This window comes from Lynx rufus, unplaced genomic scaffold (assembly GCF_022079265.1).
Source record: "Lynx rufus isolate CCGP_SWC_20201006 ecotype Redwood Valley unplaced genomic scaffold, mLynRuf1.p SCAF_16, whole genome shotgun sequence".
Taxonomy (NCBI): domain Eukaryota; kingdom Metazoa; phylum Chordata; class Mammalia; order Carnivora; family Felidae; genus Lynx; species Lynx rufus.
Genome location: NW_025814830.1, coordinates 2,844,870 through 2,858,645, shown reverse-complemented (window position 1 = coordinate 2,858,645; position 13,776 = coordinate 2,844,870). Strand labels below are relative to the sequence as shown.

Below are 13,776 nucleotides of genomic sequence, written 5' to 3'. Positions count from 1 at the left end.
TCTTGATGTCTTTATAAAGTCTCAGTGTGAGTTCAGTCAGACACCTGCATGCTAGGTTTCAGGGAAAGCAAGTAATCTAGCCGTTAGGTCCTTAATGGTAGGAAGCGGGCCCTCACAATGACAGAATTCCCAAACAGAGAAGTAGAGTTCAGCTGCTCAGTGCAAACACGGGTTAAGGGTGCCAGCCAAATGCAATTACAAAACAGAACCACATAAGAGGTATGAATACTGGAAAGGATATATCCTTATTTTTTGCGATTAGTGGGATTGCATCCCTGGGAAATCCAAAATGAACTGGAAACACTGTTGGAGACAATATGATATCTCGTTAAGGTGTCGAGTTACACCACAGATTTTCAATTTCAGCACTACTGATCCGCCTTCCATTCACCCGATGCCAGGAACACCCCTCTCCCCCAATCAGGATGAACAAATGTCTCTAGACCTTGCCAAGTGCCCCCAGGAGGGAAAGCAAAATTGTCCCCGCTTGGATTGGGTTGTACAATCAATATAAAAAAAATCAATAACTTTCTTACATTAAAAAACACCCAATCCAAAATTATAATGGAAAATATTTTTTGTTCATACATAAATTACCTTAAAAATCATATTAGATCCATCTGGAATGACACTGTGTATTGTTTGAAATACACATCTAATTTTACCTGTTGCGGAGCCTGGGTGGCTCAGTCGGTTAAGCATCCAACTTCAGCTCAGGTCACGATCTCACAGTTCATGAGTTCGAGCCCCACGTCGGGCTCTGTGCTGACAGCTCAGAGCCTGGAGCCTGCTTCAGATTCTGTGTCTCCCTCTCTCTCTGCTCTTCTCCTGTTCATGTTCTGTCTCACTCTCTCCTTCAAAAATAAATAAACATTAAAAATTTTTTTTAATTTTACCTGTTGATTCTTCATAAGATCTTGATGAGTATATTTATCTTATATCTTGCCAAGTCAAAGAACTTGATAAGGAGTTCTGTTTCTCTGTAAATTCTCTTGGTTTTTTTAGGTGAAGGATCATATCATTTTCAAAAGATGACCAGCTTGCCGCTCATTTCTCATATCTACACTGTTTATTTCAATTTCCTGTCTAGCTGCCTGTGCTAGCATTTCAGAAGCAATTACAATTGTGTTAATAGACCACCCGGTTCCTGGCATAACTGGGAAGACTTTAGAATTTCACCATTATCACTAATGACTCTTAAATTTCTTTAGCAGTTGAGATGGCTGGACTCTGTTGGATTTGATATGATTATTTTCTAGATATTCTGAAATAGCGATTTTGATGGGCCTATTGTCAGAGAATGTTTTCCTTCCATTTTGGCTCTGTGTATGTGTGACTTTTACCATTTTGTGATAGATACGATGACTCATTAATTACATGAAATAGATCCTCTACACAATGTGTCTAATAGTACTTTCCATCTGTGCTGTCTAATAGAGTGGTCACTAGCCACATGTGACTAAAGAGTACTTGAAATATGGCTAGTTGTGACTAACTGAATATTCAGTTCTATTTCACTTTAATTAATTTAAACTTACATAGCCATATGTGGCTAGTGGCTACTGTATTAGACAGGACAGCTCTAAAATTTTATTTATTTTTACCCATTGATTCTACCATAGCCAAGAGGGGTAAATTAAAATCTCTTAGTATTGGAATGCCTGGGTGGTTCAGTCAGTTGAGCATCTGACTTTTGGTTCTGGTTCAGGTCATGATCTCACAGTTCATGGGATTGAGCCCCTCGTCTGGCTCCACTCTAATAGCACAAAGCCTGCCTGGGATTCTGCTTGGGATTCTCTCTCTCTACCTCTCCCCTGCTCACTCTACCTCTCTAAATAAATAAATAAATAAATAAATAATTTAAAAAATCTCTTAGTACAGATCAATATTTGTGTATTTCTCCTAATGTTCGGTGGTTTTGCTGTTTAAGTTGTGATGCTATACAATCCTGGACTTTAGCCTCTACTACAAAGCTATAATCATCAAGACAGCATGGTATTGGCACAAAAACAGACATATAGACCAATGGAATAGCATAGAGAACCCAGAACTGGACCCACAAATGTATGGCCAACTAATCTTCAACAAAGTAGGAAAGAGTATCCAATGGAAAAAAGACAGTCTCTTTAGCTAATGGTGCTGGGAGAACTGGACAGCAACATGCAGAAGAATGAACCTGGACCACTTTCTTACACCATACACAAAAATAAATTCAAAATGGATGAAAGACCTAAATGTGAGACAGGAGACCATTAAAATCCTAGAAGAGAAAACAGGCAACAATCTCTTTGACCTCGGCCATAGCAACTTCTTACTTGACATGTCTCTGAAGGCAAGGGAAATAAAAGCAAAAATGAACTACTGGGACCTCATCAAGATAAAATCTTCTGCACTGCCAAGGAAACAATCAACAAAACTAAAAGGCAGCCAACAGAATTGGAGAAGATATTTGCAAATGACATATCGGATAAAGGGTTAGTATCCAAAATCTGAAAAGAATTTACCGGGGCGCCTGGGTGGCTGAGTCGATTGAGCGTCCGGCTTCAGCTCAGGTCATGATCTCACAGTTTGTGGGTTCGAGCCCCGCATCAGGCTCTGTGCTGACAGCTTCGAGCCTGGAGCCTGCTTCGGATTCTGTGTCTCCCTGTCTCTCTGCTCCTCCCCCACTCATGCTCTGTCTCTCTCTGTCCTTCAAAAATAAATAAAAATTTTAAAAAAATTAAAAAAAAAGAATTTACCAAACTCAACACACAAAAACCAAATAATCCAGTGAAGAAATGGGCAGAAGACATTAATAGACACTTTTCTAAAGAAGACATCCAGATAGCTAACAGACACATGAAAAAATGCTCAACATCACTCATCACCAGGGAAATACAAATCAAAACCACCTCACACTGCTCAGAGTGGCTAAAATGAACAACTCAAGAAACAACAGATGTTGGGGAGGATGTGGAGTAAGGGGAACCCTCTTGCATTGTTGATGGGAATGCAAACTGGTGCAGCCATTCTGGTAAACAGAGTGGAGGTTCTTCAAAGAATGAAAAATAGAATTACCCTATGACCCAGCAATAGCACTACTAGGAATTTATCCAAAGGATACAGGAGTGCTGATTCATAGGGGCACATGTACTCCCATGTTTATAGCAGTGCTATCAACAATAGCCAAATTATGGAAAGAGCCCAAATGTCCATCAACGGATGAATGGATAAAAATGATGTGGTAAAAAACGATAAAAAATGATGGAATACTACTCAGCAACAAAAAAGAATGAAGTCTTGCCATTTGCAACAATGTGGATGGAACTTGAGGGTATTATGCTAAGTGAAATAAAGTCAGTCAGGGAAAGACAGATGTCATGTTTTCACTCATATGTGGAAGTTGAGAAACTTAACAGAAGACCATGGGGAAAAGGAAGGGAAAAAATAGTTAAAAACAGAAGGGAGGCAAACCATAAGAGACTCTTAAATTCAGAGAACAAACTAAGACTTGATGGGGTGGGGTGGGTGGGGAAGTGGGTGATGGACATTGAGGAGGGGACTTGTTGGGATGAGCACTGGGTGTTGCATGTAGGTGATGAATCATGGGAATCCACTCCCAAAGCCAAGAGCACACTTGGCTTGACAAGTGAAATATATATATAAATAGCTAACTCGACAATGAATTATATATATAAAAAAAGACATTTCTATTGAGAAAAAATTGTGATGCTATATTATTTGGTATGTAGAATATCATGGGTGTTATTAGATCATTCTTGTGTATATATATCTTTTATTCTCATAAAGTATCTCTCTTTATCCTGTTTATGGCTTATTGTCCTAAATTCAACTTTGTTGTATATTAAAATTGAAGCCCTGCTTTCTTTTTCTTTCAATTGGTCTCACATGCCTTGGCCCATCTTTTCATTTGCAAACCTTCTGCATCCATTTGTTTTAACATGTTTCTACTATTTCCAGAAAATAGTTGGGTTTTACTGTGTGATCTGATGTGATAATTGCTTTTAAAAAAAAATGTAGAATAAGCACATTTAAATTCATTTCTATGACAGATATATTTTCCCTTAGTTTTATCAACATTTTAATGTTATACTTTCTGTTTTTATTGCTTCTTTTGAAATTATATTTCACAATATGGTCTATATTTCTTTTTGTTGTGTGTGTGTGGGTGTGTGTGATCATTCTTCACTATGAGCAATGACAAAGTTAGAATATTTCCACTTCCTTTCATCCCCTCCACACCCAATTTTTAGTTGATTTTGCTGGTTTTCTTAGTTCTGGTTTTTACTTTTTTTTTTTTTCTTAAAGTAGGCTCCACACCCCATGTGGGGCTTGAACTCACAACCCTTAGATCAAGGGTCTCATGTTCTATTGATTGAGCCAGCCAGGCGCCCCTGGTTTTTACTTTTATATCTTTTAAAAAATGTTTTATTTATCTTTGAGAGAGACAGAGACAGAGTGTGAGCGGGGAAAGGGCAGAGAGAGAGGGAGATACAGAATCCAAATCAGGCTCCAGGCTCTGAGCTATCAGCACAGAGCTGGACATGGGGCTCAAACTCACGAAACTGAGAGATCATGACTTGAGCTGAAACCAAGAGTCGGTCTCTTAACCGACTGAGCCACCCAGGTGCCCCTATCAGCGTGTTACTCTTATAGGCTTATAGATTTATACTTCTGTTCTGTGATGACAATCCCCATCATTTTCTTACTCTGAGTCCAGAAGGTAAGTAGAGTTGGTGTTCATCATTTTGTAGGAGGGTTGGTACAGTTGACTGGTTGCTCCATAGCTGTTCTTTCCCCCTTTTATTGTTCTCACCTCCTGCTGAAGAGACTGAAATGGCAAGAAGCTAGTTCTCCACTTTTTAAATGATATCTGGGGCGCCTGGGTGGCTCTCAGTTGGGTAAGCGTCTGACTTCGGCTCAGGTCGTGATCTCAGGGTCCATGAGTTTGAGCCCAGCATCGGGCTCTGTGCTGACAGCTCGGAGCCTGGAGCCTGCTTCCGATTCTGTGTCTCCCTCTCTCTCTCTCTCTGCCCCCCCTCCACTCACGCTCTGTCTCTCTCTCTCTCTCTCTCTCTCTCTCTCTCTCTCAAAGATAAATACACATAAAAAAAATAAATAAATGATCTTTAATTCACTACCTACAGACAGTTGCTTCCACTGACGCTCAGGAAGGTGGCTACAGGCTGATCCAGACTTTTATGGCTCCTACAATCTACAATGACAGAGCATGTAGGGTCCTTACTCTTTCCTGTCATTCATTTATCAAGCCTCTTAGAAAAGTAATGAAGTGTGTTTGTTTGTTTGTTTGTTTGTTTTAATGCAGAAGAATATACTATCAATTTGGTGTTATCAAACTAGTGTAATATTGGAATAGGAATAGAAAAATAGATCAAAGGACATGATAAGGAATCCAGAATAGATCCAAGTCTACATGAGAATTTTAAATATAACAATGGTGATGGTCCTATTCAAATGAGAAAGAATAGTGTATTTAACAAACAGGCCTTGGGGTGCCTGGCTGGCTCTGTTGGTAGAGCATGTGACTCTTGATCTTGGGGTTGTGGATTCAAGCCCCACGTTGGGTGTAGAGATTACTTAAAAATAAAATCTTGGGGCGCCTGGGTGGCTCAGTCGGTTAAGTGTCCGACTTCGACTCAGGTCACGATCTCATGGTTCGTGGGTTCAAGTCCTGCGTCGGGCTCTGTGCTGACGGCTCAGAGCCTGGAGCCTGTTTCAGATTCTGTGTCTCCTTTTCTCTCTTCCCATTCCCCTCTCACTCTCTGTCTCTCTCTCAAAAATGAATAAACATTAAATAATTTTTTTAATAAATAAAATCTTAAAAACAACAATGCTAACTTCTCAAAAAAAAAAAAAAACAGGTCTTGGCTAAACAGACCTATATGAAAATATAATAAAGCTGGACTCCCATCTCAGGTCACATCACATACAGAAAGGCATGAGAGGATTAAACTTTTTTTTTTTTTTTAAGTTGTGAACATATTAGAAGAAAATCAAGGCAATTATGTGATTGTGGAGGTAACTAAGCAGGAGACCAAAAGGTCTGGGGAAAAAATAGTCATGTGACTATATGGATATAAAAACTTTTGCCAAGGGGTGCCTGGGTGGCTCAGTCCATTAAGCAACCGACTCTTGATTTTAGCTCAGGTCACCATCTCACGGTTCATGACAAAGAGCCCCGTGCCAGGCTCTGTGCTGACAGTGGAGAGTCTGCTTGGGATTCTCCCTCTCCCTCTGCCCCTCCCCCACTCGCCTTCTCTCAAAATAATTAAATGAAAACATTAAAAAAAAGAACTTTTGGCAAGAAACAGACTCTTAACTACAGAGAATGGACTGATGGTTACCAGAGGGCGGATGGGTGAGGGGATGGGTTAAATAGATGATGGGTATTAATGAGGGCACTTGTGATGTGCATCGGATATTGCATGTAAGTGTTGAATCACTAAATACACCTGAAACTCATATTACACTGTATGTTAACTAGCTGAATTTTTTTCTTTTAAGTAGCCTTCGCACCCAGCATAGAGCCAGACCTGAGCTGAGGTCAAGAGTCGGATGCCTACCTGACTGAGCCACCCAGGCACCCCTAACTACTGGAATTTAAATAAAAACCTGGAGGGGAAAATAATAAATACTCTCTATATGTAAAAATAAAAATAAAAACTTCTGTATAGCAAAATGCACCCAAACAATCATCAGTGTACCGAGGGTCATGGATAGTACATCTTTCAATACTGATGGCTATTAAAAATCGAGATCCATTCTCCTACAAGAAGTTAAAAAGAGAGAAACAACTCAATAGAAAATGGGCAAGGAATGAGAATAGAGAATTCATAGAACAAAATAAATCCAAAAAGCTAACCATGAAACAAATGCTCAAATTAACCAGGAGTCTGAAAAGTGCGTATCTGAGTAACAATACGGTGCCCCTTTAGATGGCAAAATTATAAGGCATTTGAACACCCTTAGCTGGCGTGAGTGTGACGAAAGAACACGCTTACATGTGGAAGTGATACGGCATCGGCCACTAGCATTACATCTACACACTGCCCTGATCTCAACCATCCCACTCTAGAGAATTAATAACACGGAAGCAGAGGTAGAAACACGTAAGGATGAACAAACAAGGATATTAATGGTAGCATTACTCATGGTAACAAACCAAACGAAACCCACAAAACTGAACACCAACTGAACGCTCACCAGCTGAATCATGGATGAATGAACTTCGGCTCACTGACATCACTGAAAACAAGGCAAATTGAAAAAAAAAAAGCCAACTATCACAACAAATTGAATGAAGACGCAGGTATGAGAATTCTGTTATCTCCCATTAAGCCGGAGACTAAAGAGGTTTGCAAAAATGTAAAACAATCTCTCGCTCTCTTTTAAGGTTTTATTTATTTAGGTGATCCCTACAACCAATGTGGTTGTAATACTTTTGACAGCAATTCTCATTGGATGAGGATTATAAAGAAACCACAAACTTAATTAGAAAAAGAATTAGGCAACCCAATACCAAAATTGCCTAATGCCCTGAGCAGACTTCACAGAAAGTCCAAATGACCACGGGTTACATTAAAAGGTTCTTGATAACTTTATTATTTAAAAATATAACAGGGGCGCCTGGGTGACTCAGTCGGTTAAACGTCCGACTTCGGCTCAGGTCATGATCTCACGGTTCGTGAGTTCGAGCCTGCCGTCAGGCTCTGTGCTGACAGCTCGGAGCCTGGAGCCTACTTCGGATTCTGTGTCTCCCCTTCTCTCCGTCCCTCCCCTGCTCACGATCTGTGTCTCTGTCTCTCAATAAGAAATAAATGTTAAAAATTAAAAAAAAAAATATATATATATAGTAAGGTCAGTAGCATTATACCAACGTTAATTTCCTGAGTTAAAAATTTTTTTTCTTTTTACATTTATTTATTTTTGATAGATAGAGAAAGACAGAGCACAAGTTGGGGAGGGGCAGAGAGAAGGAGACAGAATCCGAAGCAGGCTCCAGTCTCCAGCTGTCAGCACAGAGCCTGACATGGGGCTCGAACTCACAAACCACAAGATCATGACCTGAGCCGAAGTGGACGCTTAACCGACTGAGCCACCCAGGTGCCCCAATTTCCTGAGTTTTGACATTTTTTATTTTATTGCAATAAATTTAACATGAGATCTACCCTCTTAACAATTTTTTAGAAATCTTTACTTATTTTTGAGAGAGAGCACACAAGCAGGGAAGGGGCACAGAAAGAGGGGTACAGAGGATTCAAAATGGGCTCTGCTCTGTCAGTACAGAGCTGGATGCAGGGCTTGAACTCAAGAACTGTGAGATCACAACCTGAGCCAAAGTCAGAGGCTTCACCCGCTGAGCCACCCAGGCACCTCCCCCTCTAACAAAGTTTAAGGGTACAACACAGTGCTGTTGATTGTAGGGACAGTGTTGTACCACAGATCTCTAGAACTCATTCATCTTGCTTACCTGAACTTTATGTCAGTTGATAAGTAATTTTCCATTTCCTCCTTCTTCCAGCCTCTGGCAACCATCATTCCACTCTTTGATCCTGTGAATTTGACTATTTTTAAAAAAATTTTTTTTAAACATTTATTTACTTTTGAGAGGCAGAGAGAGACAGAGAATGAGCAAGAGAGGGGCAGAGAGAGGGGGATTCTGGAGGGGCAGAGAGAGGGGGAGACACAGAATCCGAAGATGGCTCCAGCCTCCGAGCTGTCAGCACAGAGCCCGACGCAGGGCTCGAATCCACGAACCCTGTGATCATGACCTGAACTAAAGTCAGACACTTAACTGACTGAGCCACCTAGGCGCCCCAAATTTTGACTATTTTTTAAAAGATTTTATTTTTTTAAGTAATCTCTACACCCAATGTGGAACTCGAACCTACAACCCTGAGGTCAAGCATTACATGCTCTACCGACAAAGCCAGCCAGGTATCCCTGAGTTTGACTATTTTGCATACCTCATGTAAGTGGAATCATCCAACATTTGTCTTTCTGTGCCTGGCTTACTTCAGTTAGCATGATGTCCTCAAGGTTCATCCATGTTGTTGCATGTTGCAGAATTTCCTTTCTTTAAAGCTGAATTAGATCCCATCATATGTATATACCACAGGGGTTTTGTTTGTTTGTTTGTTTGTTTCAATCCATCCACCTGTCAACGGACATACAAGTTGTTTCCACATTTTGGCTATTGTTGATAATGCTGCAATGAACACAGAGGCACTAATATCTCTTCAAGATCCTGCTTTCAATATTTTTGGACAAATATCTAGAAGTGAGATTGCTGGATCATAGGTAGTCTCTTTCTAATTTTTCAAGGAAGCTCCATACTGTTTCCAATGGCACCCCTGCCATTTTGCATTCCTACCAACAGTGTGCAAAGGTTCTAATTTCTCCACATCTTCGACACTTTTGGGGTTTTGTTTTGTTTTGTTTTATATAGCCATCCTGACAGGTGTGAGGTATATCTTATAGTGGTTTTGATTTACATTTCCATGATAATGAGTGATGTTAAGCATTTTCTCATGTATCTGTTGGCCATCTATGTGTCTTCTTGGAAGAAATGTCTATTCAATTTTCACCTCATTTTTTAAATTGAGCTAAATTTTAAACTAAGGCTTTTATTTTTTTTACTCTTGAATTGTAGGAGTTCCTTACATATTTTAGAGATTAACTCCTTATCGGATATATGGTTTGTAAATATTTTCTCCCCTTCCATAGGTTGTCTCTTCACCCTTGATTGTTTCCTTGGCTGTGCAGAAGCTTTTTAGTTTGATATGGTCCTCCTTGTTTGTTCTTGCTTCTGTTGCCTGTGCTTTTGGGGTCATATCCATGAAATCAGTGCTAAGACCTTTGTCATGAAGCTTTTCCCTGTGTTTTGTTCTAGGAGCTTTATAGTTTAAGGTCTGATGCTTAGGTCTTCAACCCATTTTCAGTTGATTTTTGTGTAGGCTATAAGATAAGGGTCCAATCTGATTATTTTGCATGAACATTCAGTTTCCCCCACACCATCCGTTAAGGGATTATTCTTTCCCCATTGTGTATTCTTGGCACCAGTTATATAAGAAGTTAACATTAGGGAAAGTTAGAGGAGTATGTGGGAATTCTCGGTACTATTTTTGCAACTTTTCAAAACACTAAAATGAGTTCAACATAAAGAGTTAAAACTGTATGATGATCTAACTTTAACATTTTAACAGTAGAGAGTGGGAACAATGATTTCTAGGCACTTTTATTTTTTTAATGTTTATATATTTTTCATAGAGAGAACACGGCGGAGGGGGGGTGCAGAGAGAAAGGGAGACAGAGGATTGGAAGCGGGTTCTGTGCTGATGGTAGAGAGTCTGACTGGGGCTCAAACTCACAAACTGTGTGATCATGACCTGAGCCCAAGTTGGATGCTTTACTGACTGAGCCACCCAGGTGCCCCCTTGGCACTTAACACCTGTTATTTCTTTTTCTGTTCACCAAACTGCACAGTTCTGATACTAAGTAAATGCTCACTTTGCCAGTAAAGGATCCCCGTGATAGTGATGTCACCATCAGGGTATTAAGCTTTCCTTCCTCCCTAAGAAGAGAAAGTGATTAAAGGAAAGGATTACTTCCTCTTCGGGAAAATTTGGTCAAAAGCAATGATGTAATTTCATTAAAGATGTTCCACAGACTGAATCTTTGCTGCTTTCTCAACCATTTCAGAAGCGGATGTAAGATTCTTGCTCTCAGCTATATATTTCTTGTGAAATATTACATAAAGATGCATAAAACAAATGTATTCATACACACGAGTAATTTTATTTTATTTTCACACATGAGTAATTTTATTTTATTTTTTAACTTTTTTGGTGTTTGTTTTTGAGAGAGAGACAGAGACACAGTGTGAGCAGGGGAGGGGCAGAGAGAGAATCTGAAGCAGGCTCGAGGCTCCGAGCTGTCATCACAGAGCCTGACGTGGGGCCCAAACTCACAAACCGTGAGATCATGACCTGAGCCGAAGTCGGACGCTTAACCGACTGAGCCACCCAGGCGCCCCTAGAGTGTTTACTTTATTTTTTTTTTAATTTTTTTTTCAACGTTTATTTATTTTTGGGACAGAGAGAGACGGAGCATGAACGGGGGATGGGGCGCCTGGGTGGCGCAGTCGGTTAAGCGTCCGACTTCAGCCAGGTCACGATCTCGCGGTCCGTGAGTTCGAGCCCCGCGTCGGGCTCTGGGCTGATGGCTCAGAGCCTGGAGCCTGTTTCGGATTCTGTGTCTCCCTCTCTCTCGGCCCCTCCCCCGTTCATGCTCCGTCTCTCTCTGTCCCAAAAATAGAGTGTTTACTTTAAAATTACTCGTGTGCAGGGGCGCCTGGGTGGCTCAGTCGGTTAAGCGTCCGACTTCGGCTCAGGCCATGACCTCAGAGTTCGTGGGTCCAAGCCCCGCGTCGGGCTCTGTGCTGACAGCTCAGAGCCTGGAGCCTGTTTCAGATTCTGTGTCTCCCTCTCTCTCTGCCCCTCCCCTGATCGTGCTCTGTCTCTCTCTGTCTCAAAAATAAATAAAAACATTGAAAAAAATTCAACACTCTATTGTCACATAGGTCAAGAAATGAAATATACACAATATTTCAGGATCTCATGCATGTGTTTTCCTTTTCTTCAGTGGTAACTCCTCCACACCTCCAGAAGTTTGCAACATTCTAACTTTTTGATAAACTTGTCCTCAATCTTCTTTTTTTTTTTTTTTAATGTTTATTTATCTTTGAGACAGAGAGCCCAATGCAGGGCTTGAACTCCCAAACCACGAGATCATGACCGAGCCAAAGTCAGATGTTCAACAGACTGAGCCACCCAGGCACCATTGCTCTGACTCTTCTTTTTAATGCCTTCACTTAGTTTTCTTTTGCCTGTTTTCAAGGATAGATATTTATGCATATGAAACAAGACTTTCTGTATCCTTTTGTATCTTATTTTCTGCAACACTGTGTGTGTGAGAATTCTATACATAGTTGTATGCTTCTCAGCAGGCCCCAGACTTTTCAGTTTCAGGACGTCTTTACGCTATGAAAAAAAGAAGTATTGAGAGCCCCAAGAGCTTTGGCTTATGCAGTTTATAACTATGAATACTCACCTTATGAGGAATTAAAATAGAGGAACTTTCAAAATATTTATGTATTAATTCATTTAAAAATCACATTTTAAAATTACAAGTTAACACAAAGAATGTATTTAATAGAAAACACTCTTTTAAAACAAAAGTCAATGAAAAGAATAGCATTGTTTTACATTTTTGTGAATGCTTTTTTTATGTTTATTTATTTGTTTTGAGAGAGAGCGTGAGCAGGGGAGGGGCAGAGAGAGAGAGAGAATCCCAAGGAGGCTCAGTGCTGTCAGCACAGAGCCGGACGTGGGGTTCGAACTCACGAACTGGGATATCATGACCTGAGCTGAAATCAAGAATCGGATGCTTAACGGACCAAGCCACCATCAGCCTGTTTGGGAATGTTTTTAGTGTCTGCTTGATGGAACGGATTGTGGGACTTCCCAGCCTCCATAATTGCATAAGCCGATTCCATATAAACAATCTCTTCCTATGTATCTATACCCTATTGGTTCTGTTTCTCCAGACCACCCTAAGAGACCCATCCTCCAAGCCTACATGTCCCACTGGCTTCAGGTACCATCGTTTCCTGCCTTGTCCCATCAGATCTGGGGGTGGTAATGGCTCCCCACCATTGCTGGTACCAGAAATCCCACTATCCCTTACTGGACCTCTTCATCCTGCTACACCTCTGTAACTAGTTATGTTTAATTGGGCCATTAGCTTATGTTCAACTGAGCCCTTCACAGGGCCAGGAGTTTCACAGTGAGATTCTGATGGAAACATCTATACATTGACCACTTTCTTGCTCTGTCCATCTCACACCTTCCAGCTGGGACCATTTTCTTTTTGTGATTTAAGAACCTTCCTCCAGAGAGGGTGTAAGTTTGCTTTTCCATTTGCCATGGCACCAGCGGGGTACCACTTTGATCTGGGTTCCCTTCATTCCGGGAGCCTGTTGAAAACTATGGCTCATTTTCATAATCAGAGCAGCTCAGAATGCTTTTCTTATTTCTCTGAGTTCCCCCTTAATAAACCTAAGCTGGGAGAGGCACTGGGTGGTTCAGTCGGTTGAGCATCCGACTTTGGCTCAGGTCATGATCTCACAGTTGGTGGGTTCAAGCCCCGCGTCGGGCTCTCTGCTGACAGCTCAGAGCCTGGAGCCTGCTTCAGATTCTGTGTCTCCCTTGCTCTCTGCCTCCCCCACTCATGCTCTGTCTCTCTCTCTGTCAAAAATAAATAAACAAAAATTAAAAAAAAAAAAACCCTAACCTGGGAAACTCCTCACTAGATTGTCCTATCTTTCATGATTTTGCAAGAACTGTTGTTAGCATTTTATCCAGTGTTTTTAATTGTTTTCAGTAGAAGGGCTGATTGAAATAACCCAGCCTGACATTATCAAAAGCGAGAAAGCCCTGCCCTCTCTCACATTATTTCTTTCCCCTGAGGTTTTTGCAGGCACTGGCTACTTCGCATAATTACTCAGGAATAATCTGTTCTTCCATCTCGAATGAGAAACATGACAATGGAGCAAGGCCACTGACTTCCAGGATGTCAAAACTGTATTAGTCATCTTTTGCTGTGTAACAAATGATCCCAAAACTAAGCAGCTTAAAACAACACATTTATTGGGGCACCTGGCTGGCTCGGTTGGTAGGGCATGTGACTCTTGAT

General features: G+C 40.8%; 1 long non-coding RNA gene across 2 annotated transcripts; it reads right to left on the bottom strand.

Moving 5' to 3' along the window:
- Positions 1–813: 813 nt before the first annotated feature.
- Positions 814–9,006, bottom strand: LOC124510850 (uncharacterized). Of its 2 annotated transcripts, none has more exons than XR_006961767.1 (4): positions 8,988–9,006; positions 8,492–8,573; positions 4,710–4,831; positions 814–854 (listed from the first exon to the last, which is right to left on the bottom strand). It is a non-coding gene; the product is annotated as an uncharacterized LOC124510850 (long non-coding RNA). The 2 variants fall into 2 exon arrangements; XR_006961766.1 differs by lacking the exon at positions 814–854 and adding an exon at positions 2,649–2,689.
- Positions 9,007–13,776: the final 4,770 nt, after the last annotated feature.